Source organism: Bufo gargarizans, chromosome 5 (assembly GCF_014858855.1).
Source record: "Bufo gargarizans isolate SCDJY-AF-19 chromosome 5, ASM1485885v1, whole genome shotgun sequence".
In the NCBI taxonomy this organism is placed as follows: Eukaryota; Metazoa; Chordata; class Amphibia; order Anura; family Bufonidae; genus Bufo; species Bufo gargarizans.
The window spans coordinates 369,605,855-369,625,624 of NC_058084.1; the positions used below are offsets into that span (position 1 = coordinate 369,605,855).

At 43.1% G+C, this 19,770-nt stretch overlaps 1 protein-coding gene across 1 annotated transcript in view; it reads left to right on the top strand.

Moving 5' to 3' along the window:
* The window catches only part of CMC1 (C-X9-C motif containing 1), a 72,445-nt gene that overhangs the window by 23,379 nt on the left and 29,296 nt on the right, over nt 1–19,770 (top strand). The window lies entirely within an intron of this gene.

A 19,770-nucleotide genomic window follows, 5' to 3' on the forward strand; every position in this document is an offset into this window, starting at 1 on the left:
GCCACATTGTGGCATCTTCAAACGGATCCGTCCCCATTGACTTACATTGTAAGTCTGGACGGATCCGCACGAGCGAGCGGAGCGGAGGCTGAACGCCGCCAGACTGATGCAGTCTGAGCGGATCCGCTCCATTCAGACTGCATCAGGGCTGGACGGCTGCGTTCGGGTCCGCTCGTGAGCCCCTTCAAACAGCTTCGTGAGCCCCTTCGGCAGCTATTCCTTCTTATCCCCCCCGTGCACTTGTCATCTCAGCTAGGCAGTGTGCGCATGTGTTCTCAATAGGGAGAGAGGAGAAAGCCACTGCCAGACACTTTTGGTAGCAGCTTATGTCCTGTGAGAACAAGGATGAACAAACATGAAGGATGGTGAAAACCAACATGCCCGACCCCTCATCCGTTGTTGGAGAGTCTGGTCACCCTGGTCGGCAAGTTCTGCCAAAATCAATGTGTTCGGTTGACATTCATCTACTGTCTATGGTCACATTAAGTCCACTACATTTTTTAGGTTTCTAAGGATATTTATACTACTATCAATATTATGTTATTGAATGTTGTTTTTCATCACAAGATATGTAAAATGGGTACAGTAACTGTTAAAAGTAAATTATTAGTAAAATAAATAAATACTGTTCACACCACCTAGGTTTTCTTACACCTCTCCTCCTCTGGGCACACTGTGATATTTAGTAAAAATGATTGGCCACAACATAACTTCAGGCCTCCCTTCTGCAAAGCCTGGCCAGTGTCAACCATGGTTTCAGTAACATGCACTTGTTCAACAATACTTCACCAACCGGGGCCATTGTGTCCCTCAAGGGTTGCATTGGCTTAAGAATAGGACATCTCCAAGTGACATGTGAAGGGTAACATGCAACGATCAGAGCCCTTTTCCAGCACCACTCTGCGCATCCCATTGGCCCAAGGGCAAATTAAAATGACACTTGATAGAAATAACTTGTGGACTAGTTATGGCCTATTATGAGATGTGGTGTAACCACAAGAGAAGTGTGAGATACTTAGCCGTCTTGGGGACCTAAGCACATAGGTTAGGTTGTGTCTGATTAAATCAGTTTACGGAGCACGTTTTATGAGACCCAAGGCATGCTTCTATGATTTTATACTTCTAAGGTACAAGTATGAGTTGGTTATACTGTACCTACAGTAAGGTTGTAAAGTTTTGAGTGGAAAAGTAATTTACTTCTGTATTCTTTGTTTTATTAAGAAATCCTCTTTAGTTGTGTTAAAGGGATTGTCTGAAAAGATCTGTTGACTTTCAATAGTAAAATAATTGATATGGGCATGTGTATTACAGAGGAAAGATACCCGCTCCAAAGTGTAACAAACTTTAGATTTTTATGGATGGCAACTGCCTCTATCTTGGTCCTGCACCGCTCCCATCTGTCCAAGGCTGTTTTCGTTAAAGCTGGACCTTATCTAACTTGAATACATTTGGTAGACCTATGGCCAAGAGAGTTGAGTCTTATGTTGTTTAGGTAAAAGCAGTGGCGTACTGTCAATATAGGCAGACCACTCACTGGCTATGGGGCCCGTGAGGTTAGGGGGCCCAGCCAGGCTGCATGGCCCTGCCCCCTCCTGATTCCTCCCCTCCTCCTTGCCTCTGCTGGGCTCTGCTGCATTGGCCCCTGCAATGGCATTGGCCCCTGTCTGTCAGAAGAAGTCAAGTACAGCTGGCCAATAATCAGGGCGATGTTGTGCTGCCTGCGCTGCTTATTGGACAGCTGACACCTGACCTCTGCTCTGTGCTCTGCCGGCGTGAAGTGTTACAGTCCAGTGCCTTTGTAATGAGGGCAATGTGAGAGCCCTCAGCCCATCCATATTCCGTGCAGCCTGTGGCTGAGGTCCAAAATCCTGGTGACCTACAGGAAAGACTGGAGAGCATGGACAGTTTCAACCAGCAGACTCAAGTGCAGCAGTCGGCATCTGTGTGAGCGACTGCGCTGCATTGTGGAGGGAGGAATATGGGGAGGTCTGTGTGGATTGCACTAGTAGTAATAGCTTACTGTAAGTGCAAGACACACATCTCTGCCATAGACATACAACCCCCCCCCCCCCCCCCTCATAGACCCAGCACCACCATAGAAATACAACCCACCCATGTATGCTTCAATTTCTGAAGGATGATCCATTCCCTGCCTCTCATTGCCCTATTAGAAATACCCTATTTAAAAAATAGGCTGGATCCCCCCTTTCTGCTCTGTTATGTACAGCATTGTGATGGCGAAGTGCTTCAACTGTCAGGACTGGAGCTAGTTCCAATTGCACCATTTTATCCTTTACAATTCTCTGCACCCTGTTTGAAGGGGCAGAAATGTATATATATATTCTTTTCATCGCCATAACTTTTTTATTTTCCCGTCTGCAGAGCTGTGTGAGGCTAATTTTTGCAGGGCGAATTATAGTTTTCATTGGTATGATTTTGGGGTACATATGACTTTTTGATCACATTTTATACAACTTTATAGGGGAGTTAATGTCACAAAAAAACTGCATTCACTGTGCACAATAAATATTGTTGTATTTGAATAGTTCCGACGTTTTTGGATGCAGTGATACCAGTGACGTTTATTTATTTTTTAAGAGTTTATCTTTATTATACTAAATTAAGAAAGGGGATGATTTGAATTTTTAATATTTTTGTGGGGTTTTCTGATTGCTTGTACTAGAGACTGCAATAGAATACTATTGCAGTCTATGAGGTTTTTACAGGTTGCCTATCTGACCATGTCTTAGACATGGCTTTGCAGGCATTTCTCTATGACATGTCTGGGAGCCTTCACAAGGCGCCAGATTACCATAGCAGCTGATCGGAGCCCCGTGATTTTGCCGTGGGGGCTTTACTTGAAAGACAGAGGGAGCACCACAGATGATGCAGTCGCTATTGACAGCTGATCTGAGGGGTGAAATGACAGGGATCTGAGTCATCTGATCTTGGTTCCTGCCGGCAGGTGTCTGCTATATTATACAGTTGACACATATAGCGCAAGCTCAGTGAGTGAGCCTTCAGCATTCAGCCACTCAATGCTTATAATGTACAGATACAGATGGAGCCGCAGAACACCCACGCGCCCTGCTGCTCCATTCATTCTCTATTGGACTGACAGAGATAGCTGAGATGCTCAGCTGTTTCCGGTGTTCCCACAGTGCAGTGATGGCTAACCTTGGTACTCCAGCTGTGGTAAAACTACAACTCCCAAGATGCCCTCCTTGCTTGGCTGCTCTCAGAACTCTATAGAAATAAATGGAGCGTGAGTCGTAGTTTTACCACAGCTGGAGTGCCAAGGTTAGCCATCACTGCCATAGTGAATGAATGGAGTGGCACGGTGCATCCACAGCCTAAAGCTCCATCAGGATGTGAGAATGGAACCAGCAGTTGGACCCCCACCAGATCAGTTAGTTATCCCCTATCCTGTGGGTAAGGGGATAACTCGAAAACTTGGCACAACCCCTTTAGGGGGTTAATGGTCTATCCTCAGGCTAGGTCATTAATATCTGATAAGCGTTGGTCCAGCATTCCTACCCGGCCCATCAGCTCTTTTGCAGTAGCTCTGGAGTCAGTAGTTGACCATCTTAAAAGGGTTGTCCCATGAAAAATATTCTACAGTTTTCAAACCAGCACCTGGTCTGAATACTTTTGTAATTGCATGTAATTAAAAAATTATGTATCACCACTGAGATATTCAATAAAATTGATTTGTATAACTCCATGTGCTCTTTGTTCTTTTACTTCTTTCTTTGTCTGTCTCACTGAGATGGCCGCACATGCTCAGTTTCATCCTTCAACTGCCTCCTGAGCTGTGATAGGGAGAGAGCTGACACACTCCCCCTGAGCTACAGCAGAAAGGACATTCCCCATGAGCTGCCAGCCTGATATAAATCTAGCAGAGCAATGAATGTGGAGATCTCTGATCCATGAGAGGTACAGGGCTGGTTTTAGCTTTGTTAGAAAGAGATCAACATGTAATATATGATGGCTGATTTTATTTTTTTACATTAATCATGGAATTACCCTTTAAGTGCTTTAAGAGTTTTCTAAGACTTAATTATTGATAACCTTTCCTACCCCCCACCCATCTGCACTTAAAGGAGTTTTAGACATCATATAGTTAATGACATTCTCTTACTAACAAAACTAGAACCTTCCCTGTACTTCACATGGATCCAGTGCTTTCCCCATTCATTGCTCCAGTTGCTCTGCTAGATTTATTTTAATCCGTCAGCTCAGGGAGTATGTGTTTTCTCAGTGGTCCTTTCTTCTGCAGCTCACTTCCTGTAACTGGCACATCTTCTACCAGAAGATGCGACTGAGCATGTGCGTCCTCCTCAGCAACGTTACGGAGGTGGACAGGAAATTAAGGAAAACAGCAGGCGGCGCTACACAGATCCATTTTATTGAATAACCCAGTTATACTAAATTATTAATTACATGCAATTGCAAAAGTATTCAGATCCAGATGCTGGTTTGAAAAATGTAGAATATTTTTCCTGGGACAACCCCTTTAAATCACATGGTTTTTCTGCATCCCAGTCAAGGGAATGGGGTTGAGCTGCAAGACCAGGCACAGGCGCTAAATAATGTATGAACTGTTTATACAATGCAGATGTGTGCTCACCCCAGCCCCCACCAGTCTGATAAAGAGGACCTATCCCAAGTATGGGTCTCCAATATTTAGGTTCCAGAAAACCCTGTTAAAACAACATTTTATTAGGAAAGCTCCAATAGCCAGTAGGGATCGACCGATTATCAGTTTTACCGATATTATCGGCCGATATTCATGATTTTGAAAGTTATCGGTATCGGCATCTATTTTGCCGATATTCCGTTAACGAATCGAGAACACGAATCGCGCTGCTGTCAGCGCGATCCTGTTCCCTCAGCAACACAGGGAAGAAAGAAGCAGTGTCTCCCTCCCCCCTGTGCCGCTGCTGCCACTGCCACCAATTAGAGGAGGGAGGAGGAGGGGCTATGGCCACTGCGCCACCAATGAAGATAACTCTCATTAATTCATATACAGGAGGCGGGAGCTGGCTCCAGAATTACATAGCCGGCTCCCGACCTCTATGACAAGTAGCTGCGATCTGCGGTAGTTAACCCCTCAGGTGCCGCACCTGAGGGGTCAACTGCCGTGGATTGCAGTTACCGCTCATGGCAGCCAGGACGCTATTGAAGCCCTGGCTGCCATAGTCTGCTCCCTGCTGCTGTATGCACTATGCACAGAGCAGCAGGGACAGTGTGAGGTCCTATTCACCCTGATAGAGCTCTATTAGGGTCAATAGGACAAGGGTTCTAGTCCCTAAGGGGGCTAAAAGTCAGTAAAAAATAAAATAAAATTTGAAACAAAAACGCCAAAATATTAAGTATAAATGAAAAAGAAAGATTTACAAAACAAATACGTACACGTTAACAATAAACATATTCATTTTCAGTAGATGAAAATTCACAGAATATCGGTATAAATTATCGGCTATCAGCCTGAAAGTTCACAGATTATCGGTATCGGTATCTGCTCTAAAAAATGTATATCGTCGATCCCTAATAGCCAGTTATCTGAACAACTGTTTTGGTGAAGCAAAGACTGTGCATTTATATAAAGCCTGGGTGACTTTGTGACAAAATTACACCTGCACAGCTGGTGAAATCGACTGCTATAACTTAGCTACTTGCCTCATATACATGAGAGAAATCCCAACTCACAGCGATGGATCAAATTGGGATTTTGAAGGACGTACTTAGAATATGCCATTTAAGCACCTATACATAAACCTGTACACCTATATGTAAATGTATTTGTATGTAGATTTAGTGTTTCTGAAATCCTAAAATATCTTTCCATGCATAAATGTGCCTATATTCCCGCAAGTAACAGGCAGGTTCAGTCCAACGCTTTCAGAGAATCATGTAAAATATAATTTGGGAGTGAACTTCTATTCCATTTTATTTTCAATGTCATCTCAACCCAGCTTAGCAGAAGAATTAAGTGAAAGAGCTAGCACCGCCATTACTATGTACAGTGTTTTTTTAAGGGGAAGGAGCAGCTTTTACAAGGACAAAGAGACATGAAATCACTTTCAGTGAAAGAAACGGGCCTCATTAAAGCCACCAACAGCAGTTATTGACAGCTACACTTCCTATTAACAAGGAGCATTTAACTAAGAGTTTGGCTGTTGGATCTTTGGAGTTGATCTAATTTGCTAGCATTAATTGGTTTCTTTTCAGCATGGACACTTGGTGCTCACAGCTATAGATTCGTTGGGCTAATTAGGATACAGAATTGAACAGAATGTGGTAAAGCCGTAACCTTCTACCATAACCAGCTGGGGCTATCATAAAGACCAGAAAGCCCAAATGTTCCCTATTCAGGTAAAAGTTCCCTAATGAATATCAATTTCAGCAAGCTGACAGGCTTTCTTTTTTTCCAGCCACTCTTACAGCTTAGTTATATTAGAAAAATAATCTTTTACATTGTGAATCAGTGAATGGCATATTTTTTTGCATATATATTGTAAGGGTTAGCTCTCTTTCCAGGGTCACGCTTACAGACTTCTTCTCAGACCATGTATTTTTCATATCAAAACTGTGCTTTTTTGCGACACAAGCACCAACAAAAACAATATAAAATAAAAGCCTGCCCGTCTGGGCTCTACCTAAACACATTACCTAAAGCCCTGACTAAACCACAGGTTACAATTCATACCTGGCATTAGGCCCTGCTTTCCCAGCCAAACAGTTCTCCAGCCCCCAGGCTGTACAAATACGAGTCCCGACTGTGGCCTTGTGACCCTTGTACCACAGGCTCTCACTTAGCCTTGTGGTCCCTCAGCCCACCCGGCTGCGACCACTTCAAACCTCTGCAGGTCTCTGGTCCCGGATAACACACTCTCCCAGACTGACACCCTGGGAGGTGCTTTATCCCAGCCTGATTATGGCAGACCTCACCTGCAATCCTCTCTGGACCAAGGGAACACCCGTCCTGGAAGGGTGTGGATTGGCAGATCCCACTACCAGTTCTATCTGCCAATCCAAATAAAATCCAGCCCAGAACATACCATAAACCACATTGTCTCAGCAACCTACATGCTGCTGAGACTACTGCACTCCGGATTTTAGCCATCTCACCCAGCTGAGGTATCTGAGTGGGATATACACACCTTCCCGTACTGTCTACCTTATCACAATAAATATATATATCACCCTGCAATTTTGCTAATTCTTCCACTTAGAAATCATAGAGGGGGTCTGAAATTTACATTGTAGGTGCATTTCCACTCTAAGAGACAGCATTTTAAAACAATTTCAGGAAATCGCACTGTTTGATTATTTTTTTTAAAATGTATTTGTCTTGCACTGCTGAACATAAGTATTTGAACACCTGAGAAACAGCAAGAATTCTGGCTCTCAAAGACCTGTTACTGTGCCTTTTAAAAAAGTTCACCTCTACTCCACTCATTAATCTAACGTAGTAGCACCTGTCTAAACTCTATAAAGACCCCTGTCCACCTCACAGTCAGTCTGACACCAAGTACTACCATGAGCAAGACCAAAGAGCTGTCAAAAGACACCAGAGACAAAATTGTGGACCTCCACAAGGCTGGAAAGGGCTACGGGGCAGTTGCCAAGCAGCTTGGTGAAAATAGATCAACTGTTGGAGCACTTGTTAGAAAATGGAAGAGGCTAAAGGCAACTGTCAGTCTCCCTCGGACTGGGCTTCATGCAACATCTCGCCTTGTGGGGTATCGCTGATGATAAGAAAGGTGAGGAATCAGCCCAGAACTACAAGGGAGGAGCTGGTCAATGACATGAAGAGAGCTGGGACCACAGTTTCAAAGGTCACTGTCTGTAGAACACTACGCTGTCATGGTTTCAAATCATGCATTGCACGGAAGGTTCCCCTGCTCAAGTCATCACATGTCCAGGCCCGTCTGAAGTTTGCCAATAACCATCTGGATGAACCAGAGGAGGCATGGGAGAAAGTCATGTGGTCAGATGAGACCAAAGTAGAACTTTTTTGTCTAAACTTCACTCGTTGTGTTTGGAGGAAAAAGAAAGATGAGTTGCATCCCAAGAACACCATCCCTACTGTTAAGCATGGGGGTGGTATCATCATGCTTTGGGGGTGATTTTCTGCGAAGGGGACACGACAACTTAATTGTATTAAGGAGAGGATGAATGGGGCCATTTATTGTGAGATTTTGAGCAACAACCTCCTTCCCTCAGTCAGAGCATTGAAGATGGGTCGTGGCTAAGTCTTCCAACATGACAACGACCCGAAGCACACAGCCAGGATAACCAAGGAGTGGCTCTGTAAGAATCATATCAAGGTTCTGGAGTAGCCTAGCCAGTCTCCAGACCTAAATCCAATAGAACTTCTTTGGAGGGAGCTGAAACTCTGTGTTGCTCAGCGACAGCCCCGAAACCCAAGATCTAGAGGAGATCTGTGTGGAGGAGTGGGCCAAAATCCCTGTTGCAGTGTGTGCAAACCTGGTCAAGAACTACTGGAAACGTTTGACCTCTGTAATTGCAAACAAAGGCGTCTGTACCAAATATTAACACTGATTTTCTCAGGTGTTCAAATACTTATGTTCAGCAGTTTATTCTGTCTGAGTGGGAATGCACCTACAATGTGAATTTTAGAGCCCTCCATGATTTCTAAGTATCAAATCGCAGGGTGTTCAAATACTTCTGTTCCTCACTCTGTGTGTGTGTGTGTGTGTGTGTGTGTGTGTGTGTGTGTGTGTGTGTGTATAAAATAAAAAGCTTTGCAGGAAAATGTTTTTTATTTTTTATAGGTTTTATCTTTGTTTTATTGCTTCCATAGCCTGTTGTGCCATAGGGTCCTGTTTTTGAATCCAAGAAGCTGCATTCATATATTGCTGTTTAGACTATCACATGGATACTCACATAAGATAATTCCCAGTTTTGTTAAGTAGGTGTCATTCAATAAATCTTTTGACCAGTGCGGTTTGTTTCACACGGCATTCATTGGTAGGCTTGGCTTTCACAAGCAGCACACTTCACTGGATAATCTCCCACAGTGCTTACATTGTATGGGGTTTTCTGCTTGGCCAAAAATGCTGTGAAAGTGCTCAAAAAAGGAGAATGGGCTGCAACCTTCTTGTCCGCAAATAGACTTGGAAGAATGGTCTTACAGTGAGATAAGTAACACATCAACTACACCAAAACAGTATTTAACCTAGCATTGCCCCGTGCCCACTATAATGTCAGTAGTTTGTAAGTCTGCTATGGGGGGTTGTAAAGGAGGTATACTAAGAGATGGCAAAAGTGCTACTTGTCATCCTGCCTTTGATTGTTGAGAGTACACAAAGGGTTAAGGGCCCCGAGTAAGGCTGTGTACAGATCTGCGTATGAGGCTTATTTATGGGACATTGTGCATCATGCAGCGTATTTTATTTTTTTAATGGTAAAATGACCGATATGACTGAACCTGATGGACCCCATTATAAGTCAGTTGGGTCTGTCGGGCACCGTTGGTATCCATTGTGCATAGGGTCTGTCGCAGCTTGAATTCCATTTTCTGCTCCTATGATAAAGCATGAAAACTAATTCACAATGCAGGTGCAGGCCCCTTTAAATGAGCCGTTAGAGAAGGCAAATATCGGAAACAAACCTTTCTTTCCCGATAATTGCCTGCTCATTCCAGGAAGTGGAAGCTTGCTTTTCATTCAGCAATCATCTCCTCTGTATGACAACAGGTAATCACTATAGCGATCACCTATCCCCATGCATATTCCATGTTTCTGGGCAGGAGCTTGCTGTTTAGACTGGATCTGTTTGCAAGAAATGGCTATTTAGGTGTCCGCACCAGCGATGCTTTCACCCAATTTCACTGATGCATTTGCTTGTTCATCGGTTGATCGTAGGCACATTTTTTTTAGGACAATTATTGGGCATTCTGATAATTGCCCTAATCACTGGCCTTAAGAGTCTTTACAATTTAAGTGACAACTTTCCACTACACTAGTAAGGCCTCATGCACACGGCCGTATTGCGGCTCGCATACGGCGGATCCGCAATACACGGGCACTGGCTGTGTGCACCCCGCATCACGGATGTGGACCCATTCACTTGCTTCCGCACTGCAAAAGAAATAGTTTTATTTTATTACAGTGCGACAGATCACGGACCCATTAGAGTTGAATGCGTCTCGATCCGTCCCGGCCGCCACACGGATGTTGCCCGTGCATTGGGGACCACAAATTGCGGTCCACAATGCACGAAACGGCCGCACAACGGCCGTGTGCATGAAGCCTTATACTGTATACCCTTTTGCATTTGACCTTGGTAAAACTCATTCATTAGCCAGTGGATTAAATTTAGGCCATTAGGCCAGATTCACATGTCCGTGTGCCAGACATATACGTCTATATTACTCAGATGTGTCGCCGCTAAACTGTGGGTTTAACTGATCTGAACTCACAGCATCATAAGAATCTATGATGCAGTGAGTTTGAGTCAGTTAATACTGCTGTTGTGCTGTGACACAACCGAGTATACTGACATGTAAGGCTACTTTCACACTAGCGTTCGGGGCTCCGCTTGTGAGTTCTGCTTGAAGGCTCTCACAAGCGGCCCCGCTCAGAATGCATCAGTCTGGCACCGTCTGTCCTCCACTCCACTCAGCAGACGGACACCCGAACGCTGCTTGCAGTGTTCGGGTGTCCGCCTGGCCGTGCGGAGGCAAACTGATCCGTCCAGAGTTACAATGGAAGTCAATGGGGCGGATCCGTTCAAAGGTGACACAATATGGTGCATTTTTCAAACGGATCCGCCCCCCATTGACTTTCAATGTGAAGTCTGGACGGATCCGTCTGAATACAAATTGTACTTAGACTTTTTTAGGAAAATTATAATGCAGACTGTTCCGTCTGAACGGATACCATCGTTTGCATTATAGGAGTGGATCAGTCTGTACAAATACCAGGCGGATCCGCTCCGAACGCAAGTGTGAAAGTAGCCTTATACGTCCAAGACATAGTGAAGAAACATCCTATAATGTGCTATGCTTTGTTCATGCTGGCGTTACGGTTCTGTTTGGACCAGTATGCTTTTGACTTGTAATATGGTGCACAATACAGAAATGTCTCTATGGACCAGGCTTGCTACTCCTACTGAAAACTAGGTCAAGCACGGCGGACCCAAATGCTTCATAAAATGACACATTAATAGTATGAACAGTTTTCAAGACCATGTCTACTGCAACAGTGCCTTCAGTTTTTCTTACAGTAAACTTATTGGGGCACATTTATTAAGACCGGCGTTTCAGATGGCGGTCTTAATAAACCCCTAAGCTGGTGGTGGATCCACTGGAGTTATAAAGAGGCGCCAGTTCTAAATGTAAGACAACTTCCTAGCTGTCTTACGTTTAGACCTTGTTCTACGCGTGAAACAGGCATAGAAAATGGTAAATGAGCTGGGCCTGCTGGCCCGTCCTCGCACACAATTTTAGACCTGGCTTGAGCGGGGAGAAGTCGCAGATTGTGGCGCAGCTAGTGCCTGAAATACGCCTACGTTTTTTTCTGGCATATTTCAGGTTGATAAATGACCCCCTATTGTATATTGTGACTTCTAGCAAAAAAATGGAGATGGAGCTAATATCATTGTGTTGCTAACATCTATGGCAGGGTAAGTGTTAAACAAAATACAATGTAATTCCCCCTTTGTGTGAATTTAATTATTAGTTTGTTTCATCTACCACTATTTAAATTAATCTCATTCCTCTATATGCTCTTGCTCAAATTAGAATAATTCTTTTTAATCAGTCGTGCAGCGTAGAATATATAAAAACCTGGGGCCCTCTCTGTATCGTACAGAAGATGCAGCGGAAGATATTTTATTATTTATAACGGTGATTTAAAAGTAAAATCAGAAATATTGATTTCTACTTGACTGGAGAGATGATTTAGTTTGAATATCAGTCTCATCCTAATCAGGTGAGAATTAATTGAGTCAGAGGTTTGAGATATTCAGTGATGTTAACTGAACCATGATCAATCTAGGCCCGGCTGCTCTGCGCAATGTACTGACAATACCAAGCGGCTTATGCGCCCGGCGTTGAACAGCGCACTACAATCCTATTCTCATGCTCATCCTCCCAACTTCCTGGCTCATTACATGCACCCGCTAAAGATTCTCTGAGCACTTTCACATCGCAGGCAGCCACATAGCAAACAACCTTGATCTGGCACCGAATTAAAGACCTGCTAGCTTCATCATGAAATAGCTTTTGTCTCGCACACAGTGTTACTGCAGAATTGTCTGCTCCAGATCCATTTTTTTTATTCTGTATTAATTGGATCTTTAGACTTTTGGAAGTTTTAAGTAGTCAAATTTGGGTCATGTAGGAGTACAAGATTATGGTAAGAAGAGTACACAGCAGGTACCCCCAGCTGAAGGTGTTGCCGAACCGCGCGTCGGGGTGTGCGGTTCTCCTGAAGTGATCTCCCCGTCTTTATGGGTATGTTATAGATGTCACAATCAGTATGAGGTGTATCTTTGTGTTCTATGATATGAGTACTATGATGTATTAACATCTATTTGGCACATTTTGACCACATGCCGACCTTTGGTTTAGGGGTGTAAAATCATTGTATGTATTATGGTGCAGTAGCATTTACCTGTGCACTATGATGCACTAGGCCCTACTTGATATATTTGACCATATGTCAGCTTTTGGTTAAGAGATGCAAAATTGCTACATGCATTATGTCGCCATAGCATTTACCTGACACATTTGATTATATGTCAATCTATGGCTGAGGGATGTAAAAATATTGCCTCCTATTCCCTCATACGGTATTCGTACTTCTGTAAACTTTCCTCAGGTGTATACCGCACCTCATTCTTGATGTTTTTGGTCTCTATTTTAATTATGTATTGTATATGTATTTATTATATATTTGGAGCCTTTTTCAGAATTAGCTTTTTTTGTGTAGGTATAGAGTACACAGCAGGTCAGGTTGGGCACCTCTGAAGTAAAGGATAAAGATGTGTAACCTGGATTTTCAGTAGGTCTAATGAACCTGAAGACTAAAAGATAAATTATTAGGAATGTAGGAAAATAACAAAAACATTATAACGTAATAAAGTACAAAATATTGCCTCACCAAGTAAAATCTTCATCTTCTTTTTTTTAAAGATTAAAATCTATGCAGGTAAGGACGCTGTAAGAGCAAGCAGGCAACAGCCATTTCGCGAACGGTACACCTTCTCAAGCCCCACAGGTACAGAATAGGAAATATTAAAGGGGTTGTCCAGGCTATGTGGAATTAACAAAAGCTCCAGCCGAAACGTTGCATCTGGAATAAATTCCACATATTGGACGTGCTGTCTCCATTTTTTATTTTTTTTTGCTTTGTGGAGTACCCAATGTATATGGGGGAACCTACCACTCCCCCAGGAGATGTGCACCCGCCACTCATGCTTTTGGAGTGCTGTTCACTTGGCTTTATCTGTCCTTAGGTCAGGGGGGGGCCCTTACACCCCCGTTGTTCAGCTGTATGAACGCGCAGTGAGCATGTGCCATCTCCCATCTCTCTTCCTGCGTAGCCGCTGCTTTGCCATGTACAGCAGGAAGAGAGACAGGAGACGGTTGCCGTGTGTCGGAGCCCCGCCCATCTGATATTGATGACCTATCCTGAGGATCCATCATGAATATTAAAAGCCCAGACAACCCCTTAAATTTGTTGCACTCACAACAGAAGGAGTCAATCAACCTTTCTGGGTCCCTAATGGACTGATCTAGAACCAATGAGTATACGCCAGGATCAAACTTTGGGAGTTAATTGCCTTAACCTTTAACAAGACTAGTATGGCTTAAGTACCATTTAATTGATGTCACTACAGGGCTGAAAACATCTGGATAGTTGAGAACCGCTGTGCTGGGGTACAAGTTTAGGAGGGTGATACATGAATGCACCCAGATTTAAATATGATGCACCTGTACCTTTTTTTTTTTTTTTTTTGTCAAGCAGGCGGGCTTTAACGCCTGCCTTTCCACAGAAATGTCTGAGCGAGCTGATAGTCTGACACTTCGGAGGGCATGATTAAGTGTGGCAAGTTTTATTTAGTGAAGACCCTTCTGTCACTTGTGTGACCCTTCGTTTGAGCTACAGTCATCAGAAGGGCATGATGTGGCAGGTTGGATGAGTAGGTCACAATGATGCTCAGAGCCTTGAAGGCATTTAATGTTGTGAGCACGACCTAAAGGGCCTAGGCAGAGTCCTGTAGAGCTTATTAGGCAGAGCCATGACTTAAAGGGGTTCTGCAGTTTGTTTTAACTGATGATCTATCCTTTGGATAGATCATCAGCATCTGATCGGCTGGGGTCCAACACCCGGGACCCCCACCGATCAGCTGTTTGAAAAGGCAGTGGCGCGGCCTTCTCACTGTTTACCGCTGGCCCAGTGACATCACGACTAGTATCAACTGGCCTGTTCACTTGAATGGAGCTTAGCCCCGCCCAGACCAGTTGATACTAGTCGTGACGTCACTGGGCCAGCGGTAAACAGCGAGAAGGCCGCGGCGCTGCTGGAGCGCCTTTGCCTTCTCAAACAGCTGATCGGCGGTGGTCCCGGGTGTCGGACAGAGGATAGATCATCAGTTAAAACAAACTGTAGAACCCCTTTAAGTTGTAGATTTTGATTAAATGGATGGATAGAAATTACAAAGCTTGGGACATGTTTGCTTCCATGCAAATTCAGCCATGCATAAAGCATGTCACGGATGGGAGTATATGTGGCGCCTTGATTTTAAAGCTAAAAACTGTGACACTGACTCTTTCAATATAGGTCTAAATCATTGTATAGGAGTCAGTGCTCAATTTATAATGCATAGTGTAGCTATGCCCCAGTAAGGGCCTTCCTATAGCATGCGGCTTCACAGCCCGTAGTTGTATAGCTGATGACAAATGTCCATGAGGGGCAACAGTTACATTTCCGTTAATATATTTTGAGTGTTTCTCTCCAAGTGCTTCTTCATTTCCCAAGTATGACTTCTGTAGAAGTATCAGCAGGGACATTAACAAATGTTTGCACAGTGTCAGTATTGTCCGTCAAGCATATTGTCCTCTTCTAAGAAAAGGAAATTGTCTTTTCAACACGCTGTACCCTGTAAGCAGTTTGTAGTGACAACGTGTCCTTCTGTACTGAAGCGATGTGCTTAGCACAGTCCTCCACCCCGGCTGATCCTTGTTTTAACGCCTGCAAATCATATCACTGCAAGGTGTCGAGCATCCAGAAAATAAATATATAAGAGTAGCCCTCCCTGTTCATGGCAAACACTTTCATTTATCTGAAGAGTGTGATCACAATATCTTAAGTGTTGTGATAATATACATGGTGAGATGACACCTCAGTAGGGCCAGCTACTAAGTAGAAAAATTGTAAAGATTTTTAAGCTGCAGCCAGGGCAAAGCAGGCAAACTTCTGCTGGTGTCTATAGTTATGTTTTTAACAAGTGCGAGCCTTGTTGAGATATCACTGTGGTCACCGAATACATTGCATGTGAGCATAGAGTACCACACGTCCGTTCAGATGCCATGGAGATGTAGCATGTAACATGACTGGGTAAGCCATAACCTTCATAGGTAGATTAGAGCAGCTACAAGCCAAAATTGTACTTAACGGGTATCTAAACCTTTAAGTACATTTTATTAAAACCTATAGTAAATGTGGTCAAAATAATATTTTTTATGTAGTTTTTATTAATTTTATTTTTTTACTTTTTATGCAAAATAGGCACTTGAAGTTCAGGTGCCTATCACATTTTAGACACTCTAACAGCCAAGTTTTGCAGGTTCCATAGCTGGACAGTTTTTACTAAGCACACAAGGCTATAGCTTTTATCTCTCGTTGTATAGTATTTAGGCTGGTTTCACACAGGCGTTGTGGAAAAAGATGCGCGTGCGTTGCGGGAACATGCACAATTTTTCCGAAAAATCTGCATGTTTGCTACCCAAACCCAAACTTCTTCACAGAAGTTCGGGTTTGGGTTAGGTGTTCTGTAGATTGTATTATTTTCCCTTATAACATGGTTATAAGGGAAAATAATAGCATTCTTAATACAGAATGCATAGTGCAATAGGGCTGGAGGGGTTAAAAAAAAAAATATATAATAATAATAATTGAACTCGCCTTAATCCACTTGTTCGCGCAGCCCAGCTTCTCTTCTGTCTTCAGGACCTGGGGAAATGACCTTTGATGACATCACTGCGCTCCTCACATGGTCCATCACATGATCCATCACCATGGTGATGGATCATGTGATGAGTGTAGTGACGTCATCAAAGGTCATTTACCCAGGTCCTGAAGAAAGAAGAGAAGCCGGGCTGCGCGAACAAGTGGATTAAGGTGAGTTAAATTATTATTATTTTTATTTATTTTTTAACCCCTCCAGTCCTATTGTACTTTATATTCTGTTTTAAGAATGCTAATATTTTCCCTTATAACCATGTTATAAGGGAAAATAATACAATCTACAGAACACCTAACCCAAACCCTGAACTTCTGTGAAGAAGTTTGGGTTTGGGTAGCAAACATGCAGATTTTTCGGAAAATAAGGGAAAATTATAAGGGAAAATAATAATGATCGGGTCCCCATCCCGATCGTCTCCTAGCAACTGTGCGTGAAAATCGCACCGCATCCGCGGATGCTTGCGATTTTCACGCAGCCGCATTCACTTCTATGGGGCCTGCGTTGCGTGAAAAACGCACAAAATAGAACATGCTGCGATTTTCAAGCGACGCACAAGTGATGCGTGAAAATCCCCGCTCATGTGAACAGCCCCATTGAAATGTGTGGGTCTGGATTCAGTGCGGGTGCAATGCGTTAACCACACGCATTGCACCAGCGCGGAAATCTCACCCGTGTGAAAGGGGCCTTAGACGCCAGTCTTAATAAAGCCCTAGGCTGGCTGTGGATCGCTGAAGTTATGAAGAGGCGCCAGTCTCTCCATAACTTCGGTGGATCCTCTGCCAGTTCTAACTGTAAGACAGCTTCCGGGCTGTCTTACATTTTAGACTTTTTTCTATGCCTAAAACAGGCGTAGAAAATGGTAAACCAGACCGGCCTGCCTAGCTGTTGTGCCGCAATCTGGGCCTGAGTCACAACTGCATTAGAACTGCTCTTTGTGATAGCACCCTCATGACTTTACTATAGGTGGACTCCAATAAAGGTGCAGAAACATTTCAAAGATGATCAAAAGAAATGGAAGCCTCCCAGAGCTAAATTTCAAGTTTCATAGCAAAGGGTCTGCATACTTAGAATATTTTTTGTTTTATAAGATGCATCTAGGTTTTAGAGGAGGAAAATAATAAGAAGAAAAAATGTTTTTCATCAGACCCCAGAACAGACCCGAAGATTAGTTCCCCAATCTTCATCAGACCCCCATCAGAGCTCAGATCGGACCCTCATTTCACACCCCATCAAACCTCAGATCAGAGCTCAGGTCAGATGCCCATTAGATAAAATTATAAATAACCTTACCTCTCCTGCTCCGCCACCACTCTGCAGGTCAAGCAGTCTCTCCTGTAGTCACCTCTCCCTGGTCTTTTCTTTGCCCGCTCTGCACTGTAACCTGACTGCGCACATTGTCCTGATGCTGTACGCAGTCAGTACATGTTCATCAGGGCACCAGGAAGACAAGGGAACAGCGAGTACAGCAAGCGTTGGCAGAACTGCACTCACCACTCCCCAAGCCTCCAGCATTCTAGTGAACACTTCCATAATGGAAATGCTCACTAGTATTCGCTTTATAAGGCTACTTTCACATTAGCGTTTTTAGCGGATCCGTCATGGATCTGCATAAACGCTTCCGTTACAATAACACAACCGCATTCATCCGTCATGAACGGATCCGGTTGTATTATGTCTTGTATAGCCATGACTGATCCGTATTGTGTCAGAGAAAACGGATCCGTCCCCATTGACTTACATTGTGTGTCAGGACAGATCAGTCTTGCTCAGCACCACATCGCGGACAGAATAATGCGGATGCAACCAAATGGAACGGATGCATTTTGGTGCATTCCATTTCATTCAGTTTTGTCCCCATTGACAATAGCGGAATTGAAACCGCTAATGTGAAAGTAGTCTTAGATGCAGTGTCATTCACTCCCCCCCCCCCCCCCCCCCCCACACACACACACTTTCTTGGTGAAAAAAGTGCATCCTTTAAAGTGAAAAATACAGTATGTCCATGAGCAATTTTTAATAAATTTGCTAACATTTCTAAAATGTTTTCATTTTTATTTTATTTTTTATTAAGGAGGATTGAGTGCAGAGTGATGGGGGAAGCCTTTTTAGTACAAGGCCACAACATAAATTTGTTTTGTTTTTGTCTTGATATTTCAAGTTGAGGTTTCTATCTAATAACTTGGCTCATAAAGGGATAATTATGTTAATACTATGAAAAGACTATTTTCCTATAGGCTTGATCTTGTATTTAATTTCAAGTCTTATAGAAAATTGCCCTCTTGGGTGCCATCTTATGTAGTTCAGCCTAACATCCTGCCTTGTTGATCCAGGGGAACAAAACACTAGTAGTTACCATTTGTACAAATTTTGGAGAGACAAAACTCAGTTACCATTGTGTCTCCGCCAATGCACATAATATATTTCTACAGAACGGCATGATGATTTATTTAGTTGTCTTACCACGGACAGCACCTTACTTATGGAAACCATGGGTGCAGTTACCACCGCTAACATACCATGTTGAATGCATGGCCATCCATATACTATATGAACTCCTTAAGTCTGCTAGAACATGAACTGGTCTTGTAGAGTGGTTCTCTGTTCTGGCTCATATAGGGAAGTCCTGAGTGGGGGAGATCCCTCCACAATGTCCATATACCCGAATAGGGCATATGGGGAGGGATTGTCTTCATGAGACAACCCCTTTAATAAACCAGTCCTCAGCACAACAGAATGCTTCACTGTTACTAAACAAGTGCTAATTTTGCTAATATTTCAGGGTACTGTTGTTGAAATAAAGTAGTATCCAGCAATCCTGCTGTTCACATCTCATTTTTACCGTACGTCAAGCGTATACGTTTGTAAACAGTAAAATAAAAAGTGTAGGGATGAGCGAATTGACTTCGGATGAAACATCCAAAGTAGATTCGCGTAATACTTTGTTTGAATACTGTACGGAGCGAGTGCTCCGTACAGTATTAGAATGTATTGGCTCCTATGAGCCGAAGTTATTATTCTCTCTCGCGAGACTTTGCATAATAACTTAATAAATTAATTTCTACTGTAAAAAAACATTTCCCGAACCAAGTGGTACCTTGAAACCGAACTCGAAGTGTTTTTTTTACAGTAGAAATTGATTTATGAAGTTATTATGCAAAGTCTTGCGAGAGTTCGCAAAGTAATAACTTCAGCTCATAGAAGCCAATACATTCTAATACTGTACGGAGCACTCGCTCATCCCTAGTTGAAACGTATCGCTCAACATACCCATAGTATGCTATAATTGGACAAATGTAGTTCAAAAGTGGATACTTTTGACTCAGTTTGTCAAGTTTTTTGAAGGACATTAGCGTAGCATACCATGCTTTTCTGTCCAAAAAAAAAAAAAAAAAAAAGATAGAAACAAACATTGCAGTCAAGGAGACATAAGACATTGTTTACATCTGTTAAATGTACCGGTAACCATTTTTTTTCCTTCAGATGATGCCTTCAAAGAGTTTTCACAAAACTTTTTTTCTTAAAAAAAAACAAAAAAAACACAAA